Below are 8,177 nucleotides of genomic sequence, written 5' to 3'. Positions count from 1 at the left end.
GCGATGCAGAAGTGATTTGATAACAAGATGGGGCGGGTTGTGCGCGGACAGGAGACAAGACAGTGGGAAAAGTGCGTAATGCGGAAAAAGAAAAGAAATGTGCTAAAGCACAAGAAGTAGAAGAGGGGAAAAGCAGGAAGATGAAAAAGTTTGATAGTGAAGTAAGCTAGAATTTGAACTTTGTAGGAGAATGATGAAAAGCGGATGAAGTCAGCTTGTTTGGCCCTTCAAAGTTTGCTTTTTATAGGCAAAGCTTACTGATTGTGGTTTCGCCTAGGCGCGACCTTTCTCACTGAATTTAATCAGGGTTCGGGCTGGTTCATTTGCACCGGTTCAGGCTGGTTGCCGTGGATGTGGGTTGTTACTTTGTTTGCCAAGGCTACGGTAGGGAGAGGAGTGTGGTATGAGTGAAACTGCACCGGTTAATGTCAACGGGCAGGGTTCAGCCGCATTGGCTACTTACAGTTGAGGAAGACCATCGCTTCTGGGTTGATACTCTGACAGGCTGCCATGCTTTGAGCACTGGCGCGAGAAGCAGAGGTTTGCTGGGCGTTGTTCGTCAGAGAGCCCAAGGCCCGTTGGATGTTGCTGCGGCCAACGGGCTTGGTTAAGAAGTCGGCGCTGTTGTTGCGAGAAGAGACATAGCGAAGTTTGATCTGGTCGTTCTTGATGAGTTCTTGAATGTGATGCAAACAAAGGTCCATGTGCTTCGTTCTGAAACCATTTTGGCTAACTTGACTGAGAGCCAAGTCAATAGCTCCACGGTTGTTGACGAGGATTGTTGGTGTCGCGCAGAGATCGGTTGAGGTTGTTTCTGTCGCTAGATTCGAGATCCAAACCGCCTCTTTGCTTGCGTCAGAGAGCGCTTTGTACTCGGCTTCAGTCGAGGAAAGCGAAACTGTGCTTTGCTTGCATGATTTCCACGAAATGAGGTGGGAGTTGAGTGTTACTAGATATCCCGTGTGGGAACGTCTGGAATCGGGACAGTTGGCCCAGTCAGCATCAACGGAGATGCACATTGGAGAAGCGTTGACTTTTGGGAAAGATAGACCCATGAGTTTAGTTCCCTTCAGGTAGCAAAAGACCTGGATCGCTGCCGTGTAATGTTGAATGCCTGGGTTTTCAAGGTACTGAGAGAGCTTGCTGACGGCGAATGATATGTCTGGGCGAGTTAGAATGCTTAAGTAGTTCAACGACCCAATCAAGGCGCGATAGTTGATGTTAAGGCGGGATAGCTGAGTGATTTCTTGTTGAGTTGCTTTGGCAAGATGAAGTCAAGGGTTGATTGGGCAGGACGACGCTGGAAGCTCCGAAATATCGAATTCGACCAGCTTCCGTTCAATGTACTGCACCTGGTCGAGTGCAATGCCAGAAGGGAAACGATCAATCTTCATGCCCAGCAAGAAGGTGGCCTCGCCGAGGTATTTGATCTGAAATTCTGATTCCATTTGCTTCCGAAAGGTTTCTGGAGTTTTGCTGATGATGACCAGGTCGTTGACGTGGGCAAAAATCCAGGTGGCTGAGCTACCCAATCTCCAAAAAAAACACATGGATCCGCCACAGAGAGAGTGAAACCAATGGAAACAAGGAAGCTACTTAGTCGGTTGTACCATGCCAAGGAAGCCTGCTTAAGGCCGTAGATGGCTTTGTTGAGTTTGAGAACGATGCTTTCCGCATTCTTGTACCCAGGAGGGGGCGCCATGTAGACCGTTTCTTCTAAGTCGCAGGTAAGGAAGGCGGATCTGACGTCGAGCTGGTGCACCAGAAGGTCGTTGATGATGGCAAAAGAGAGGAGGAACCGAAGCGAACAGGGTTTACCAGTGGGAGCGTACTTGAGATCGAAGTTGAGACCATGGGTTTGGCGAAAGCCCTGCGCGCAGATGCGAGCTTTGAACTCAAGAACTTCATTGTTTGCTCCTAGCTTCTTTCGGTAGGCCCAGGTGGAGGGAATGACGTTAAGGCCGGCTTGAATGGGTAGCTCCGTCCAGACGCGGTGGTCCAGCATGTTCTGGATTTCCTTCTCTTCAGCTTTAATCCAGTGGTTGCTGTCATCGCTGCTGAGAGCCTGCCTGTGGTTCTTTGGTTCAACGGTGGTGGCAGAAAACGTTTGCGGAGCTCGCCTGGAGTAGCGGAGAATGTTGTTGGGGTTGATATCACTCTCAATGATGGTGGGATGACGAGGTCCATGCACAATGAGTCGCTTCGGAGCAAGTTCGGAGACATGCGGCGGGTGCGAGCGCTTGTCAGACAAGGAAGCATCATCAAGGTCGAGGTCCATTCGATCCTCATCTACGTCATTGGGTTGGTGGTTGAAGGTGCGATCTTCGGGTGACGGAGAAGAAGGTTCATCAGTGTCGTGGAAAGGAAGGGTTGGCAAGGAGATGATTTCCGGAAAAGGGGAATTTGAGCAGATGTCATGGCTTGGATTGAGAGCAGTCATGGAAGGGAAAACGGATTTGTCAAAGTAGGCATGCCGGGTTTCAATTACTTTTCTGTCGGCCAAGCGAATAACGTGGTACAATGAGTAGTCGTTAGTGTAACCAATAAGGATCCCCTCCCATGCTACAGGATTGAATTTTGCCGCTCGAAGTTCCTTGGGCTTGATCATCCAGGTTTTGCAGCCAAAGGGTCAAAAAAATTTGAGATTCAGAACCTTTTTGAAAAGCTGTTCAAGCGGAGAGATCTTGCTGCGTCCAAGGGAGGGGAGGCAGTTGGTGGTGAGCATAGCCGTTCTGACCGCTTCGCCCCACCATTCCTTGGCCAGATTGGAATGGATCATCATACACCGTGCCATATTGATGATGGTCTTGTTGGCCCGTTCAGCCACCCCGTTGTGCTGTGGAGTGTAAGGCGGGGAGACATTGTGCTGGATACCGGCGATTTTGAGTTGGTTGGAAAGCTGATTGTTACAAAATTCGCCACCACCATCGGTGATGAGTTTCTTCATGCGATGCCCCGTTTGTCGTTCAAAGAAGACCATGAAATCAATGATTGCTTTGCATGCGAGAGATTTCTGTTTTAAGAGAGTGACACTGATGTATCCAGTGTGCTGATCGACCAGCGTCAGAAAGTAACGCGCACCGGAGTTGGTGGATGGCGTAATGGGGCCCACTAGGTCGCCGTGTACAACTTCAAGCAGAGCCGATGTTGCGTCAAAGTGACCTTTAAAGGGTAATTTGGAGGAATTTCCTTGCATGCAGGGGTCGCACGCTTTAATTTGAACGAGAGACGAGTTGTTGAGCGCTGTCTTGATTCGTGCAGCGCTGGCGTGGCCCAATCGATTGTGCCATGTTTGGAAAGGAGTCGTTTCAAGTGAGTGGGAAGTGGTGATCAGGCTGGTTATGGATTGCGGGATCGGACCAATAGGAAGGATGAACTCAAAGATACCGTTGGTGAGGTTGCAATCAAATTTGACAGAACCGTTGATGGTGACCTGATGAATCCCACCGTTTTTTGTGACAACAAAAGAAGATCCCATGAGCTGGCCAACAGAGATGAGGTTTCGTGTTAAGCCGGGGACAAAGAGACAGTCCTGAAGTTCAACTGTTCAGCCATCCGAGGCCATGATTCGAGCCAATCCTTTCCTGGTTGCAGTCAAGTTGTCAGATCCCTTCCCCGTGCTGATTGGCATGTCACAGATCTCAGTTTGGTGAAAGAAGGAGAGATCGTTGAGCATGTGATGCGATGCCCCAGAATCAAGAACGGGCGCGAGTTTGACCGAGTTGGTGAGCATGCATTGGGCTGTGGTTACGTTGGCAAACGCAAGAGTGTCATACGCAGGCAAAGATGTCGATTGGTTGGGATTGGTATGGACAGAGTTGTGACTCGTTGCAGCCAGAAGCTTCCTTACTGGTCGTAGCTCAGGGTGAACTGCCCAGCACTTGGACTCCGGGTGTGAGGCGTTCGGATTGTGAATTCCATTCTTACATCCGGGTGGCGGTCGAACACAAGGGTTACTGGCTAGAGCAACTGCTGCTTTCTCGGTGTGGTTAGGTTTGTGGACCATGTCCTCATGATTGGCTAAGTCCCGGAGTTTTTCGATGAGAGCTTCAGAATCTTCCATCAAGACCTCATTCATGAGGAGTGGATTGGTGATACCTGGTCGTTTTGCCGAGATTTTGGAAACGATGAAGCCACATATATTGCCTTCAGAGATGAATTTTCCAATAGCGGCGAACTCGGCCAGACTGGTTTCCACGTGGTCGAGAAACTGATTAATATTTCCGTTGAAAAAGAGATTTATCCACTTGTTGTTGGCTCTATTGCGGTTGTGGACTGTGTTTGATCCATAAACTCGCTTAATTTTTGACCACATTGAGTATCCGTTGGAGATTTGAGCTGGTGTTACGATTCCAAGGTAGATTTTGTCACCTATTTTTGAACTGATGATGTATGCCGCCTCAGCTAGCTTTTTGACAGTTGCCGAGTTGGGCGCAGCGCCAGGATCGGTGACGACTATGTTGAACAGTTCCTTGTGAGTGAGGTAGGTGGAAAGTCGCTGCGACCACATGGGATAGTTGCTGCTGCCGAGTAAGGTTGGAAGGGTTGAGAATTCTTCCTTGGTGGTGTTTGATGCCATTTCGTCTCTGCTCTTTGTAGCTTGATGGATGAGGCCTGGTGTTCGGGTTTGATCGTCAAGAGTGTAAATCTGTGAGAATTCAAAGAGCTAAGAGTTATTTTCATTAGGTCTTGTTCAAGCAACGCTGCAGTCTTTCTAAGAGGAAACAAAAACAGGAATGAGCTCTTACCTAAGAGCAGAGGTATTGACAACAAGGAGTAAAGTTCTGAAAAGGTGCAGCAGACGATAAGAGAACAAGACAAGAATAATCTACAGCACGGGACGAGGGCTTCGCGATGCAGAAGTGATTTGATAACAAGATGGGGCGGGTTGTGCGCGGACAGGAGACAAGACAGTGGGAAAAGTGCGTAATGCGGAAAAAGAAAAGAAACGTGCTAAAGCACAAGAAGTAGAAGAGGGGAAAAGTGGGAAGATGAAAAAGTTTGATAGTGAAGTAAGCTAGAATTTGAACTTTGTAGGAGAATGATGAAAAGCGGATGAAGTCAGCTTGTTTGGCCCTTCAAAGTTTGCTTTTTATAGGCAAAGCTTACTGATTGTGGTTTCGCCTAGGCGCGACCTTTCTCACTGAATTTCATCAGGGTTTGGGCTGGTTCATTTGCACCGGTCCAGGCTGGTTGCCGTGGATGTGGGTTGTTACTTTGTTTTCCAAGGCTACGGTAGGGAGAGGAGTGTGGTATGAGTGAAACTGCACCGGTTAATGTCAACGGGCAGGGTTCAGCCGCATTGGCTACTTACAGTTGAGGAAGACCATCGCCTCTGGGTTGATACTCTGACATGCCTCCATGTTTGAGTCAATGCAGTTGTACCCCAAAATATTTTTGGTCGGATCTTGGTTCTTCGGATCTACGACCTTGTTCGCGGGAAGAACTGATTTTTCAAGATTCAAGCCATGCGATTCCAAGAAAGCAAAATGAGTCAATAGCTCACTATGCATGCTCATAGACAGTTGCAAAGAGGAATACAATACTCACAGGTAAATGACAAAGCATTGTCTTCAAGTGCAGCTGCAGCACAGTTGGATAAGGAGGGCATGAAATCTTACATACCTTGTGCAGATCAATTTCACCCGTTGTAGAGGAAGAAAGTGGTACCATTGCAAAAGTATCCGCGCCACTCCTTTGCAAGATTATCCCGGAGAACTCTGCTACGCAGCTCCGCCAACGTTGTAGGTGTGAGCCTGAGTCTCTATAGTGACAGCAGGACACAAGAAAGAAGGGGAGAATATTTGGATTTCTTTGGATAAAGAAAATACAAATATAAGAGAGAGAGAGAAACTGAGCAGGATCAAGATAAGCAGATATTCAAGGTCATTCTGGTGGGAATGCACATCCACTGGCAATGCTACCTCTTCAGAAGAGTTCTGCCAAGCTGCGCTAGAGAGTGCCACAGCCTCCTCTCACCAAAGAAACGTGGAGAGATCCTGGATTAGACAAGTTTAATCCAGCCACAATTTTTCAGCTTCCTTCTGGATAGTCAAGGTTCTTTAAAGGGAAAAATATGTGGTTTGTTTCTTGCAAAAACCACAGAAAAAGAATGATGTTAAGCATGGACAGCCCTGTGATAAAGGATGAGGCAAAGGCCAGCAAAGAAGAGCAGATCAAGCAAGACACAGAGTTGTACCTCTGAGATAAACAAGTTTCAGTGAAAGAGGTTACTTACTGTCAATATCCTAGGCGCCTGTGACAGTGGGTATACTGGGAGTGTTGTAAACTCTTAGGTGGTGATCCTGGGGTTATCTGAGATGTGGTTCTGGTGTGCTGGAGTCTGTAGATCCGCCTCAGGCAAGGGGGATCCTGACTACGGAAATTTTCACAGTTTGCTTATGTAATTTACATATGTACATGTGGTTTGGCGCGCCTGGTAGCGCTGACACGTCACAACTGCGCATGTGTGCCACAACTCAATAACTCAGGGAAGGAGTATAGTTACAAAGAATTGGTAAGTTGTAACTATGGTTAAAATTGCATGAGGAAACAGAATATGAATTCAAAGCAAGGTTATCTCTTAAGATGAAAAAGATATGAAGTAATTCATATGTAAAAAGTAGAAAAAGGCAGACTTTAGGTCAGCTGAGTTGACTCTAAGGCTGACAGTAGGGCTCTGAGTGGGGTAAATAAAGTAAATCACGTAAAATAATAAAGCTCTGCAAAAGTAAACTGCAAAATAAAGCTCCGCCGCATAAAGAAGATAACTCCGCCACAAAACTCCACAAAAACACAAGAAAACAGCTTTAAAGCAAGCACAACCGTAACACATAAAGCAAGTCTGCGTTAATGTAAAACTCCACTCCACAACGTACGCAATCATGTATTTATGATGCCCTGCCAAAATGGTGGGTTATGCCGCTGTGATTTTATGTAATGTTTTTACTTTAAGCAAAATACAACATGTGGGCACAACTACATTGGGAGGCAAGGCTGATTGTTGGCGACATGATATACAAAGGCTGCTTGTGCCTGTGTCCATTTAATCACATAACAAGTGAAAGGAAGAAAGAAAAAAAAATGAAACGGTCCTGCGCGGGGGCTTCGGCTTTAATGAGTGATTGCAGGTTTGACTTGGCAGTTTTTAGACACATCGCTGGCTTGGACTTCGACTGCTTTCTATAGAATATCTCATCGGAAATAGTGAGGAAAGAGAATCAGTCATCAAAGCAACTTGAAGAGGATTATGCAAGACGGAATGCTTACATGCTGTAGAATTTGAAGGTATCCAAAATCATGGGGAAGAGATGATGGTTGATTAGGCAAGCGGCCGCGAAAATCTCAATAGATTTTACGAAACTGGGTACTCACATGCTTGGTGTCAAAGGTTACCGAACCCGGAGTGCAGCAGTAGTTTGCCTCCATGTTTGAGTCAATGCAGTTGTACCCCAAAATATTTTTGGTCGGATCTTGGTTGTTCGGGTCTACGACCTTGTTCGCGGGAAGAACTGATTTTTCCAGATTCAACCCATGCGATTCCAAGAAAGCAGAATGAGTCAATAGCTCACTATGCATGCTCATAGACAGTTGCAAAGAGGAATACAATACTCACAGGTAAATGACAAAGCATTGCTATTATCATCGCGGTTGTAAACTGAGGTGCATGCTGCCAGGGTGTTTGGGTCCTCACATTTGAATATGACTGCGGTGGCTTTGGTTGGAGGAGTAGATGCCGCCTTTGAGAGCTGGCAAACTAGGGCCATGGTGACAACGATGACTGATGATGTGGAAAAGTGCATTGTGCGGTCGAGAAAAACGAATCAATAGGTATTCGGCAAAGGTAACGGGAGCGCGGTTGAGGGAAAGGGGGCAATCAGATTTCGGCAAAGAAAGGGGGCAGAACTATGGGCAACGGATGGGCGTGATCTAGAGGCAAAGGCTAGCTTTCAAGCTGTAAGATGTTAGCGTGATGAGGATTGAAGGCGCTGATGAGGTAGGCTGAGTGAAGCAAAGACGGACCAATCATCTCCTATTTATAGTCTGCTGGCTGTCTGGTCAAGATGGGAGCTTGGCCGGAAAAGCTTGCGTTGGCAACCAACTTCCGAATACATGGGCCAAGAAAAATCTGGTCGGTCACCGCAGAATACAGGTCCTTCTGCTCCCTGGCCCCTGAT

The sequence above is a fragment of the Puccinia triticina genome, chromosome 12A (genome assembly GCF_026914185.1).
Source record: "Puccinia triticina chromosome 12A, complete sequence".
In the NCBI taxonomy this organism is placed as follows: domain Eukaryota; kingdom Fungi; phylum Basidiomycota; class Pucciniomycetes; order Pucciniales; family Pucciniaceae; genus Puccinia; species Puccinia triticina.
Note: the sequence above shows the minus strand (reverse complement) of the source record.